The 13,641-nt window shown below is 39.0% G+C and overlaps 1 long non-coding RNA gene across 15 annotated transcripts in view; it reads left to right on the top strand.

Moving 5' to 3' along the window:
• The window catches only part of LOC109563946 (uncharacterized), a 129,789-nt gene that overhangs the window by 1,790 nt on the left and 114,358 nt on the right, over positions 1-13,641 (top strand). The gene's annotated exons all lie outside the window — the stretch shown is intronic.

Here is a 13,641-nt window from a genome sequence, read left to right as displayed (position 1 = left end):
CTCCAGGCAAGAATACTGGAGTGGGTGCCACTTCCTACTCCAGGAGATTTTCCTGACCCAGGGATCAAACCCATGTCTCTTGCATCTCCTGCACTGGTAGGTGGAATCCTTGCCACCTGGAAAGCCCCATGATATGCATGGGGAAATAACAATTACTGGACTCAATATCAACATGAAATAAAGATGTAAAAAGAGTCATGATTGAATTTTTATCGTGTGCCAGATGCTGTTTTGTTTTATATTATCTCATTTAATCCTCATATGAATTGTATGAGCTGTCTCATTATTTGTTATTTTACTGATGAAGGAACTAAAACACAGAGAGGTTGCCAAATGGCACAAAATGGAAAAGCCGTGACTCAGTCATAGCAATTCTGGACCCATCTAACTACTGGCCTTTACATTCTAAACACAGATGAAGTGTCACCTATGACACATAGGTGACATTCATCTGTGTTTATGCGTCAGGCCACTGTGCCCTGGGAATATTATCACAAATGTATGGAATTAGAAGAAATGCACCTTAAAAATTCTTCCAATTTTAAAATGACACAATTATCATTTTAAAGGAAAATTCATTTAGTAGAAACTAATTTCTTTTTCTTATTGGTAAGAGAGAAGGTTGTGGACTATTTAAATTTCATAAGGGCAGGAAATTTGTCTGCTGTAACCCTGGTGCCCAGAGCAGTGTTGACATGTGATAGGCACTCAATAAATATTTATTGAATGTGTAAATTCAATAAGGTCTTACAAGGTCCATTTTAAGAGGAATATTTTCCATGGTCTTCCTATCTTTTACTTGTGGATTTGCTTGCATATCCTAGATATTTACCTCTGGGATTTTGTATAGTTAATTATTAACCTCTTACAGAACTAAAGAGCACCTAAAAAGCCTCTTGATGAGGGTGAAAGAGGGGAGTGAAAAAACTGGCTGAAAACTCAACTTTCAAAAAACTAAGATCATGGCATCTGATCCCATCACCTTATGGCAAATAGATGGAGGAAAAGTGGAAATGGTGGCAGATTTTATTTTCTTCAGCTGTAAAATCACTGTGGACAGTGACTGCAGCCATGAAATTAAGAGATGCTTCCTCCTTGGAAGGAAAGCTATGACAAATCTAGATAATGTATTAAAAAAGAACAGATGTCACTTTGTCGACAAAGACTTGTATAGTCAAAGCTATTGTTTTTTCAGTAGTCATGTATGGATGTGACAGTCGGACCATAAAGAAGGCTGAGTGCTGAAGAATTGATGATTTCAAACTGTGGTGTTGGAGAAGACTCTTGAGACTCCCTTGGACAGCAAGGAGATCAAACCAGGCCTAAAGGAAATCAACCCTGAGTGTTCATTGGAAGGACTGATGTTGAAGCTGAAACTCCAATACTTTGGCCACCTGATGCAAAGAACTGATTCATTGGGAAACACCCTGATGCTGGGAAAGATTGAGGGCAGGACGAGAAGAGGATGACAGAGGATGACATGATTGCATGGTATCACTGACTTAATGGTCATGAGTTTGAGCAAACTCTGGGATATAGTGAAGGACAGGGAAGACTTGGTGTGATGCAGACCTTGGGACTGCAAAGAGTTGGACATGGCTTAGCGATTAAACAACAACAACCTCTTATGGTTTCATATTGCAAATAACTTCCTCAATTCAATTCAGGTCAGTTCAGTTGCTCAGTCATGTCCAACTCTTAGAGACCCCATGAACTGCAACATGCCAGGCCTCCCTGTCCATCACCAACTCCCAGAGCCTACCCAAACTCATGTCCACTGAGTCAGTGATGCCATCCAACTGTCTCATCCTCTGTCATTCCCTTCTCCTGCCCTCAGTCTTTCCCAGCATCAGGGTCTTTTCAAATGAGTCAGCTCTTCACATCAGGTAGCCAAAGTATTGGAGATTCAGCTTTAGCATCAGTCCTTCCAATGAACACCCAGGACTATCTCCTTTAGGATGAACTGGTTGGATCTCCTTGCAGTCCAAGGGACTCTCAAGAGTCGTCTCCAACACCACAGTTCAAAAGCATCAATTCTTCAGTGCTCAGCTTTCTTGATAATCCAACTCTCACATCCATACATGACTACTGGAAAAACCATAGCCTTGACTAGATGGACCTTTGTTGGCCAAGTAATGTCTCTGCTTTTTAATACGCTGTCTAGGTTGGTCATAACTTTCCTTCCAAGGAGCAAGCGTCTTTTAACTTCATGACCGCAATCACCATCTGCCGTGATTTTGGAGCCCCAAAAAATAAAGTCAGCCACTGTTTCCACTGTTTCTCCATCTATTTGCCATGAAGTGATGAAACCGGATGCCATGATCTTAGTTTTCTGAATGTTGAGCTTTAAGCCAACTTTTTCACTCTCCTCTTTCACTTTCATGAAGAGGCTCTTGAGTTCCTCTTCACTTTCTGCCATAAGGGTGGTGTCATCTGCATATCTAAGGTTATTGATATTTCTCCCAGCAATCTTGATTCCAGCTTGTGCTTCATCCAGTCCAGAATTTCTCATGATGTACTCTGCATAGAAGTTAAATAAGCAGGGTGACAATATACAGCCTTGACGTACTCCTTTTCCTATTTGGAACCAGTCTGTTGTTCCATGTCCAGTTCTAACTCTGTTGCTTCCTGACCTGCATACAGGTTTCTCAAGAGGCAGGTCAGGTGGTCTGGTATTCCCATCTCTTGAAGAATTTTCCACAGTTTATTGTGATCCACACAGTCAAAGGCTTTGGCATAGACAGTAAAGTAGAAATAGGTGTTTTTCTGGAACTCTCTTGCTTTTTCAATGATCCAGCAGATGTTGGCAATTTGATCTCTGGTTCCTCTTCGTTTTCCAAAACCAGCATGAACATCTGGAAGTTCACAGTTAACTTTTCCTAATCTGTAAATAATCTGATAATTTTATATATATCATCATTTGAGATTCTTATTTTTTAAATAGGCAATTGAAAAAATTTTCCCTTGCACTTTGCATTTTGGAAGTTTCACTAGTCCTTTCTACTCAAAAATCACAAATATATATTTCTATATTTTCTCCTATTTGCTTTAGTTTGTCTTTCATGCTTAGTTCTTTAATCCATTGATACCCATCTTTGTACATTGGGTGTTTTCCAATTCTCTTTTCCCCTGTAGAGTCCGTCAGTTTCCTCAATAACATCCATTGAGCAGTCCATCCATTTTGCCTCATGGATTCAAGTAGTATTTCCCTCATGTACCAAGTTCCCCAAAACATACAGGTGTGTCACTGAGCTCTTTCTTCTAATCTATTGGTTCATTTACCTATGGCTGCACTAGGTCCACACTGCTTCATTATCATGGCTTTTTGGTAAGAAAGTGAAAGTTGCTCGGTCATGTCTGACTCTTTGCAACCCCATGGACTTCACAGTCCATGGAATTCTCCAGGCCAGAATACTGGAGTGGGTAGCCTTTCTTTTCTCCAGGGATCTTCCCAACCCAGGGATCAAACCCAGGTCTCCCACATTGTGGGCAGATTCTTTACCAGCTGAGCCACAAGGGAAGCCCAAGATTACTGGAGTGGATAGCCTATCCCTTCTCCAGTGGATATTCCCAACTCAGGAATCAAACCAAGGTCTCGTGCATTGAAGGTGGATTCTTTACCAACTGAGCTGTTAGAGAAGATTTACCAACTGAGCTATGAGCTACTAGGGAAGCTTTATGGTATATCTTACCATTTTTTGGTTGAGAATAGCATTTTTCTCTTCTTTTTCCAAACTGATTTAGCTATTTATGGATCTCTATTCTACTACATATTCAGAATAAGTTGTTGGATTCCTTTTAAAAACTTCTGCTAGAATTTTTAGTAACTTTATAAATTAGTCCATAGAGATTTGCTGTCTCTCAAATTTCATTGTGGGTATATCATTTTTATTCCAACATCTGAAGTGTGTGTCTTTGTGACTCTATGGACTACAGCCCACCAGGTTCCCCTATCCATGGAATTCTCCAGGCAAGAATACTAAAGTGTGTTGCCATTTCCTTCTCTAGGGGATCTTTCTGACCCAGGGATTGAACTCGCATCTCCTGTATTAGCAGGTGGGGCCTTTACCACTGACTGACCCATCAGAGAAATTCTCTCCTAATAATACAAATCTCTTAACTAATATCTCTCCTCCCTCTTTCTCTTCATCTCCCTCCCCGCATCTCTCACTCTCTGTCTCTCTCTCTTTCTGAAGTCTTATCTAGCACATCCCTGAAGATGGGACCACATCTTATTTCACTTTGATCCAGAGCCACTAGAATGAGGTTTGGTACATAGGTCCTTGTATTAGCTTACTAGAGCTGCCATAACACACTGTCACAAACTAGATTTAAAACAGCAGAAATGTTAAGAAATTACAAACATTAACTGACCCTTAAAGACATTCAGGGATTTTAAGGGTTGCACTGCGTTCCCCAAAAGATATGGTGAAGTCCTTATCTCCAGTCCCTCAGAATGTGGTTGTATTTAGAAACAGGGTCACTCCATACATGTATCATTAGTTAAATGAGGTCATACTGGAGTAAGGTGGGCCCTACTCCAATACGACCTGTGGTCTGTAGGAGGCTGTAAGTCTTAACTCAAGGTGTTGCAGAGCCATGCTCCTTCTGAAACTGATATGAGAATCCTTCTTTGCCTCTTCCAAGCTTCTAGTAGTTTTCCAGCATTTCTACCATTCCTTGGCTTTTGATGCATCACGCTAATCCTCCATCCTCACATGATATTCTCCCTGTGTCTCTGTATTTCCCCAATGGCCATCTCCTTATAAGGTCACGGGTCATATCTCCAGGCAACCACTCAGTTTTTTAGTCTATATCCCATAAATTCTCTGGTGAAGGATAGAGCTCCTCTGACATATATAATTGCATACCTTCACTATATGGGTGGTTCAGAACACACATTTCTACTCAGAGAGAGGAAGGCTGATGAAAGCAGAGGGCCCTACCCACCTAAATTTCTTGGTAAGCAATCAATAAATAGGTATTTACTGATAACCATTTTATTTAGTGCTTGCTTCCATGTTTTTTGTTATTTGGGACTAGAGGTAGAATATATAGACACAACCCTTAACTGAGGCCAAACCTAGGGTCACAGATTGCATGAACTTGTCAGGTCCCCTTAGTCTCCTTTAATCTTCAGAGTTCCTCAGGTTTTCTTTGTCTTTCATGAACTTCAGACTTTTAAAGAGTCTCTCAGTTTAGGTTTGTCTGAGGTTTCCTCTGACTATACTCAAGTTTTACATTTTTGCGAGAATATCGCAAAAGTAATATTGCTTACTCTCAGCGTGTCACATTGGAGAGCATGTAATGCTGATTTGTCCCATTGCTGTTGAGGTTGACTTTGATCTTTTGGTTAAAGTAGGATTTGCCAGGTCTCACCACCGAAAAGTTACTGTGTTCCTTTTTGTAATTAATATCATGTGAGGTTAATTAATCTTATGAAATTATCCTGTTTTTTATTGTACTTCAACCCACTCAGTTTAACATTCATTATTCTTGACTAAAACTTGATTATTACTGTGACATTTGCCAAACGATGATCATTTATTTCCATAACTTTTTACATTAGTTGGAATTCTAAAGAGGAGCTTTTATTCCTTCTCTATTTGTTTATTTATTCAGTTATTCACATCATCATGTATTCCTGGTTTCCTAGTTTACTCTATGTGTACTGAGTCATCATATTCTGTTACGAATGTTGCTGCTGCTAAGTCACTTGAGTCGTGTCTGACTCTGTGCGACCCCATAGACGGCAGCCCACCAGGCTCCCCCGTCCCTGGGATTCTCCAGGCAAGAACACTGGAGTGGGTTGCCATTTCCTTCTGCAATGCATGAAAGTGAAAAGTGAAAGTGAAGTCGCTCAGTCATGTGTGACTCTTAGCGACCCCATGGACTGCATCCCACCAGGCTCCTCGGTCCGTGGGATTTTCCAGGCAAGAGTACTGGAGTAGGGTGCCATTGCCTTCTCCAGTTACAAATGTTGGCATACCCCAACTCCAGATGATAGGTTGAGCCCTTCACCCTCCATGGTATTTGAAAATAGGAGCCTTTGGGAGGTAATTAAGGTTAGATGAGGTCATGAAGGGGGCTTCTCTGGTGGGTCAGTGGTAAAGAACCTGCCTGCCAATGCCGGAGACACAGGATCAATCCCTGGGTAGGAAAGATCCTCTGGAGAAGGAAATGGCAACCTACTTCAGTATTCTTGCCTGGAGAATCCCTTGGATAGGGGAGCCTGGCAGGCTACAGTCCAGGGGGTCCAAAGAGTTGGACACAACTGAACACAAAGTCGTGAAAGAGGGGACCTCATGATGGGATTATTGCCATTATAAGAAGGGGCACCAGAAAATTGCTGTCCTCAAGAAGGAAATGGCAACCCACTCCAGTATTCTTGTCTGGGAAATCCAATGGACAGAGGGACCTGGAGGGCTGCAGTCTATAGGGTTGCCAAAAGGTCAGACACGACTTAGCGACTAAACAACAGCAGCAAACATTGAGTACATATTAGCCAGCTTTTTTTTAAAATCAAATAACTTGATTCTTGTTTTTGTTCAATTTAAGTCACAGAATGTGGATGAGTAGTATTATTGATCTCATATATAAGAATAGCCACATGCTATAAGTAGAAAAATTTGACTCATAATTTTATCACATGGGATTTTTTTTCTTTGCCTTGGGTATTAATAAAAGGCCTTGCAGGCAAACAATTTAACTTTTAAATACCACTTGTAATTTATAATTTTATTTTAGCTTTAAATTATTGTCCCATTTCAGTTCTAAGATTTTTCTTCCTAAGAGGCATAATTAACCAATGAAAATTATTTTTTATTAGAAATTAAAAATAAATATAATATTTAAGATCAATACATTTAAAGGAAATAATGGTTTTAGATTACTTCCATGAAGACCAGCTTTATATACAGAAATTTAGAAAGAAAAAATAAGAATCATTGTTTAAAGGTATATAAAGATATGCAAACAATTTCAGCTGTAAAAAAAAAAAAAAAGCTAGCTGTCTTTCTCCACGGACACACAAATAAGAGGTCACTTGAGCACACAGAGAGATGACAGCTGCTTACAAGCCAAAAGAAAGAAACCTTTCTGGCACCTTGATTTTGAACTTTAGAACTGTGAGAAATTTCTGTTGCTTAAGCCACTTAGTCTATCATATTTTGTTACAGCTGCCTGACCTAAAACATTACCATTTATTATTTTGTTCTCAGATTATCCCAGATTTGGCCAGTGTTTCAATTTGACTTCTGCATCTTGTTTTAATGACCCCATGTTTACTGAGCACTTTCTTACTTTCTGACACCACTTGTTCTTTCCCTGTGATCACCCTGGCCCTAGCCATTTGTCTAAGGAGCCCCAGTTCCTTTTATTTGGGAATGGTAGGTGGAGACCAAGATCTGGGTGTCAGGAGTGCCTATTGATCTTGGGAAATCATTGCCTCTATGCTTTTTTAGTAGACAGAGTTAGGAAATACACATACAAACACACACCCCTGTTCTTGCAACCATCCATCCATCTTGAAATAGCCCCCCTCACAGAACCAGGACCAAACAATCTAGAGATAGTTTGTGGGAGGGGACACATCCACAAGGAGAGAAGGCAAAGAAATTTCCAGGGAAGAGGGAACTCACGTGTTTATGTGATGTTTCTCAGCAGTCCAATAGGAAGTCTCTGGGGGCAGAAAATTCTGAAGGGTATCAGCGGCTTAGAGCCTCTATAACCACAGGGTTTGTCTTATCTGTGACTAGCAGATGTTGGGCGCTGTCTGGTGAAGTGTGCAAAGCAGGCAGGCAGCTCTAAATGGCTAAGAATGTGCTAATTTGGTTTATGCTTAAAACAACTAGTTGTGTAAAAATTTGAATTTGGGGCTGGTAGGCTTTTGGGTTAATTGGTCCCAGTCCTTGATGGTGTTTTTTTTCCAGTTTGCTTGAGATATAATTGACATACAGCACTATATAAAGTTAAAGTCTACAGTGTAGAGATTTGACTTACCTATGGCATGAAATGACTAACACAATAAGGTTAGTGAGCATCCATCATCTCATATAGATACAAAGTTAAAGAAATAGAAAAAAATATTTTCTTTTGATAAGAACTCTTAGAATCTATTCTGAATAACTTTCATATATAACTTTGTTGTTGTTTAGTTACTAAGTCATGTCCAACTCTTTGCAACTCCATAGACTGCAGCCCACCAGGCCCACCAGGCCCCTCTGTCCATGGGATTTCCCAGGCAAGAATATTGGAGTGGGTTGCCATTTCCTTCTCCAATATATAACTTACAGCAGTGTTAACTATATTTATAATGTTTTACACGGCATCTCACATACTTATTTATCTTATAATTGAAAGCTTGTACCTTTTAACTAACTTTAGCCAATTCCTCCTTCCTTCACCCCACACTTCTGGTAAACCACAAATCTGATCTCTTTTTCTATGAGTTTATTTTTGAAGTATAATTGACTCACAACAGTATGTGAATTTCTGTTACACAACATAGTGATTTGGTATTTATATATGGTTTAAAATGATCACCATGAGAAGTCTAGTTACAATATGTCACCATGTGGGCATGCTTTGTCGCTTCAGTTGTGACCCAATGGACGGACTGTAGCCCACCTAACTCCTCTGTCCATGGGATTCTCCAGGCAAGAACACTAGAGTGGGTTGACATTTTCCTTCTCCAGGAGATCTTCCCAACCCAGGGACCAAACCCACGTCTCTTGCATCTCTTGCATTGGCAGGCGGGTTCTTTACCACTAGTGCCGCCTGGAAAGCCCAATACCCCACCATACTACATAATTATTGACTATATTCCCCACACTGTAGATGGCTGTATATGTGTGTGTGTGTGTGTGTGTGTATGATTGTTTTACATTGCTAATCTCTCAAGTACAAACATATTTTAACAACCTTGTATTTTTCCTACCCCCCACCAAGGTTTACTGTTTTTGACATTGTATTTTACATCTTTTCGTCTTGTATATCCTTTAACCACTTCTTTGGATATAGGTGATTTTACTGCTTTTGTCTTTTAACTTTCCTGAAAGCTTTATGCATGGTTGATTTATTATCTTTATTATATATTTGCCTTTAAAAATGAGATATTCCTTTCATAATTGTCATGTTCTAGTTATGGCCTTTCCTCTTCTGCTTAAAGTCTCCTTAGCTTTTCTTGTAAAGCTGGTTTGGTGATGCTGAACTCTTAGCTTGTGTTCATGTGTAAAGCCTTTGATTTCTCTATCAAATCTGGATGAACACCTTTCCAGGTTGAGTATTCTTAGTTATAGTTTTTTCTCTTTCACCACTTTAAATATACTCTGCCACTCCCTTCTGGCCTGAAGAGTTTCTGCTGAATAGTCAGTCAAGGGCCTTATGCGAGATCCCATGCACATCACTTTTTTCTTTTCCCTTGCTGCTTTAACTATTCTCTCTTTGTCTTCAATTTTTGCCATTTTCAAATACAATTTGTCTTTATATAGTCCTCTTTCAGTTGATCTTGCTTGGGACTCTCTCTGCTTCCTAGACCTGGATGTTTCTTTCCTTTCTCAGGTTAGACAAGTTTTCAGCTATTAAGTCTTCAAAAAAAGTTCTCATCCCTTTTCTCTCTCTCTTTTAATTCTGGTATGCACTATAATGTAAATGCTATGCTTGAAGTTGTCTCTTAAACTATCCTCATTTCTTTCTTGTCTTGTCCAGCTTCAGTAATTTCTACTACTCTGTTTTCCAGTTTGCTGATCCTTTCCTGTATTATCTAATTTACTATTGATTCCTTCTAATGTATTTTTCATCTCAGTTATTGTATTCTTCATCTCTGTTTTGTTCTTCATTATGTTTCTTAATCCTTTGTTAAAAACTCCTAATTTCTCACCCGGTTCATCTAGTCTTCTCCTTAGTGCTTGGAACATCTTTGCAATCACTATCATGTACTCTCTATGAAATAGATTGCATAGACAATGGCACTCCACTCCAGTACTTTTGCCTGAAAAATCCCATGGACAGAGGAGCCTGGTAGGCTGCAGTCCATGGGGTCACGAAGAGTTGGACACGACTGAGCGACTTCATTTTCACTTTCACTTTTCACTTTCATGCATTGGAGAAGGAAATGGCAACCCACTCCAATGTTCTTGCCTGGAGAATCCCAGGGACGGGGGAGCCTGGTGGGCTTCCATCTATGGGGTCGCACAGAGTCGGACACAACTGAAGCGACTTAGCAGCAGCAGCAGCAGCAGTTCAACCTCACTGAGTTCTGAGATTTTATCTTGTTCTTTCATTTTGGACATAATCCTCCATTATTTCACTTTGCTAATTTGCTGCTTTTATGTCTGTGCATCTGGTAGGTAGCTTACATTTCCTGGCCTTGGAGAAGTGGCCTTTGGTAGGAGACTGCCTATGCATCCCAGGACCTCTGCTGCCAGTGTCAATGTCCCCACATTGCCTCCTGCCTCTCCAGGAGGCTCTCCAAGATTAGCAAGTAGGTCTGACCCAGGCTGTCTTCAAATTACTGCTTCTGCCTGGGTTCTGAAGCCTGTGAGATTTTGTGTGCACCCTTCAAGAGTTGTGTCTCCATTTGCCTCAGTCCTCTGGCTCTTCTGAGAATGTTACTGGCCTTCAAAGCCAAATGTTCTGCAAGTTCCCTTCCCAAGGTGGGGACCCTGATATGGAACTTAAACTATTTGCTCAATGAGAAGACTGTAATTATCCTCTCATTTATAAGTTACCCTCCTGGAGGCATAGGACAATACCATATCTCTGCCCTTCCTACCTGTGTCAGGGTTACTTCTTTATTTCTTTAATTGTAGAAGATCTTTTCTGCTGATCTTCCAGTTTTTCCCACCAATAGTTGCTCTGTAGATAGTTGTAAGTTTGATGTGCCCATGGGAGGATATGAGCTCAGGGTCTTCCTACTCTGCCATCTTGGCCACTCCCCTATTTGGTTGATCTTACAGTATTTGGCTGGAATGTCCTTCAATCCATGACACTTTATACCTACATCTATTAATAGATGAGTGATCTCAAGTGAAGTAATTCATCCATTTTGATTTTTTAAATGTAGGTTTTATTCAGTGTTTGAACTACAATCTAAGAAAGTGATATCCTTGACCTCTATTTTGATTCACTGCATACTGATCTCCCCAGGTTGCTTTTTGGTATCATGAAACTGATCTTTTTGGAAAGACACAATAAAAAGTAACCTTATGACATCTATAACTGTATTTGCAGTGGAGATATTATTGAAGCCATTGTGTGTCATATCTTTAAGTGTTCCCTACATGCAGTCCTCTGAGTAATTTCTTTCAAAACTGAGTTCTATAAAGTGTTGCTTGGCCTTAGAAACTGTAAGTTTTCTTCTTTGGACAATAAATACTATTCAACTAAATTTTGGGGGTGCTATCTTTTTCAGGAAGCTGAAAGCTAAATTTGTGTACCTCCTGTAGCCAGTTATATTGAGTCTGTGTATGTGTGTGCTCATTTCACTTTCATTTTATCCAATCCTGATTTTTAGTGTATTTTTTTGTTGTTAGGTATTACATGTTACCTAAAAGCACTCAAATTCTCCATAATCTTAAAAGACAGGAAGAATATTGGGTTGGCCAAAATGCTCATTTGACTTTTCCATAAAAGTTCTCTTGGGAAAACCAAATGAACTTTTGGCCAACCCAATAAATAAGCAATTGAATAGTAAATTTAAGATGCTTTGATATATTCTTTATTGTTTCTTGAAATGACATAGATTGATTTGTTTGCTATCTGTTGAAAAAGTAGTCCTAAATTGTTCATGAGACAGTGGCAAATAGAGACTGGGAAATGCCAGAGAGCCCTAAGAGTATAAAAATATAGCTTCAGGTAAGGACAAGTGGTTTCTCAATTGGGTGAATCTAGTCACTGCTCTTTTCTTGGATTTAGGAATGTCCATCACTTTCCATTCCCACTGAGGTCTACTTTCTGAATATGATACTTCCAGAGTTTCAAAATTTTTGCCAACAAAGGCATTGAAGGCAAGAATATAAATAGTATTTACTATGTAATATCTGGTGTGGTTGCCAAACTCTATTACAAATGATCTTCCAGGAAGATTTGTGCTATTGCAGGAAGCTTCTACTGTTTTTAAGACTTTCAGGCAAGTGTATGCAAGTTTAATATTTGATGCTCTCTTTTCCATATTGACAAAAAGAAGTTACATGCTCATTAAGACACATGTATTAAATAGTTTTAGTACTGGTTGAATTTATATCTCTGTTTTAAGCATATTTCTACTAATCCTGCAAAAGAAAATTATGATTAAAATACTTATAAGACAATGTTCATGAATATACTTGCTGGTTAATTAAAAAAAAGAATATAAGATTGCAATGGTAAAAGAAAGTTAACAAAAGATAACTGATCTTTTCATGTATTACAACCTGAGGAATTATCTCCTACCTGTTCATTCATTCAACAAATATTTATTAAGAACATATGTTGTACCAGGTACCTTCTACTCTATTTCTAGCATGAAAACCATGAATATATATAAACCAATATTTTATAATACCAAACTCCAAGGAAAGTGTTAGTAACCTGTGGTTTTTCTATAAAACAGACATAGTTTCAGAAAAGTTTTATATCCAAATGTGAATATCTCTGATGAGACTAATTTAGAGACATTTATCATTTCAATTAGGCAACTCAATTATTCACTGAAAGATATTTCAGGTTCCTCACTACTTTTATTTTTCTTACTGATGATAGACCAACATAATATTCTTATTTTTAAAATGGGTGTGTGCCCATAGTAAAATATTCAAAATATAAAAAAAATAAGAAGAAAACATTATCCACAACCCTACTTCCCATATATGAATTCTTCTAATATTCTGCTATGCCATTCTAGTATTTTATGCATTTACATATGTTGCTCATTGGAAACAATTTTATACCTCATTTTATTCTCTTAGAGTTATTTGCTGAACATTTCTTATATCATTGCTGCTGCTAAGTCGCTTCAGTCGTGTCCGACTCTGTGCGACCCCATAGACGGCAGCCCACCAGGCTCCCCTGTCCCTGGGATTCTCCAGGCAAGAACACTGGAGTGGGTTGCCATTTCCTTCTCCAATGCATGAAAGTGAAAAGTGAAAGTGAAGTCGCTCAGTCGTGTCCGACTCTTCGTGACCCCATGGACTGCAGCCTACCAGGCTCCTCCGTCCATGGAATTTTCCAGGCAAGAGTACTGGAGTGGGGTGCCATTACCTTCTCCACTTACATCATTAGTAGTTTTTAAAGAATACTTTAAAGAAATATCAATGTGATATCAAATGATCATAGCATAAGTAACCTGAATGATGAATATTTAGATTCACTCTTTACTATTATTGAAATTACAGTTAGACTTTATAAGTTATTCAGTCTACAAGCTCTCAAACAACAGCCAAGAAAATCCAATATTGAATGAGAGCATTTTACCAGCTTAAAACAGAAGCAGCTCTTATTGGGACTAGAAGGAGGATGATGAATCTTGTGCAGCTAGTTCCTCAAACATTCTAAATGTTGAGTTGCAAGAGAAGTTTGGAGTTCTGTCATAGGAGTCTTCCCCATGGTAAATGATGAAACATGATATGAATATTAAGATTCTATATGTCATAATAAGATGGA

The sequence above is a fragment of the Bos indicus genome, chromosome 9, assembly GCF_029378745.1.
Source record: "Bos indicus isolate NIAB-ARS_2022 breed Sahiwal x Tharparkar chromosome 9, NIAB-ARS_B.indTharparkar_mat_pri_1.0, whole genome shotgun sequence".
Classification (NCBI taxonomy): domain Eukaryota; kingdom Metazoa; phylum Chordata; class Mammalia; order Artiodactyla; family Bovidae; genus Bos; species Bos indicus.
This window is presented reverse-complemented; position numbering and strand designations above follow the sequence as displayed.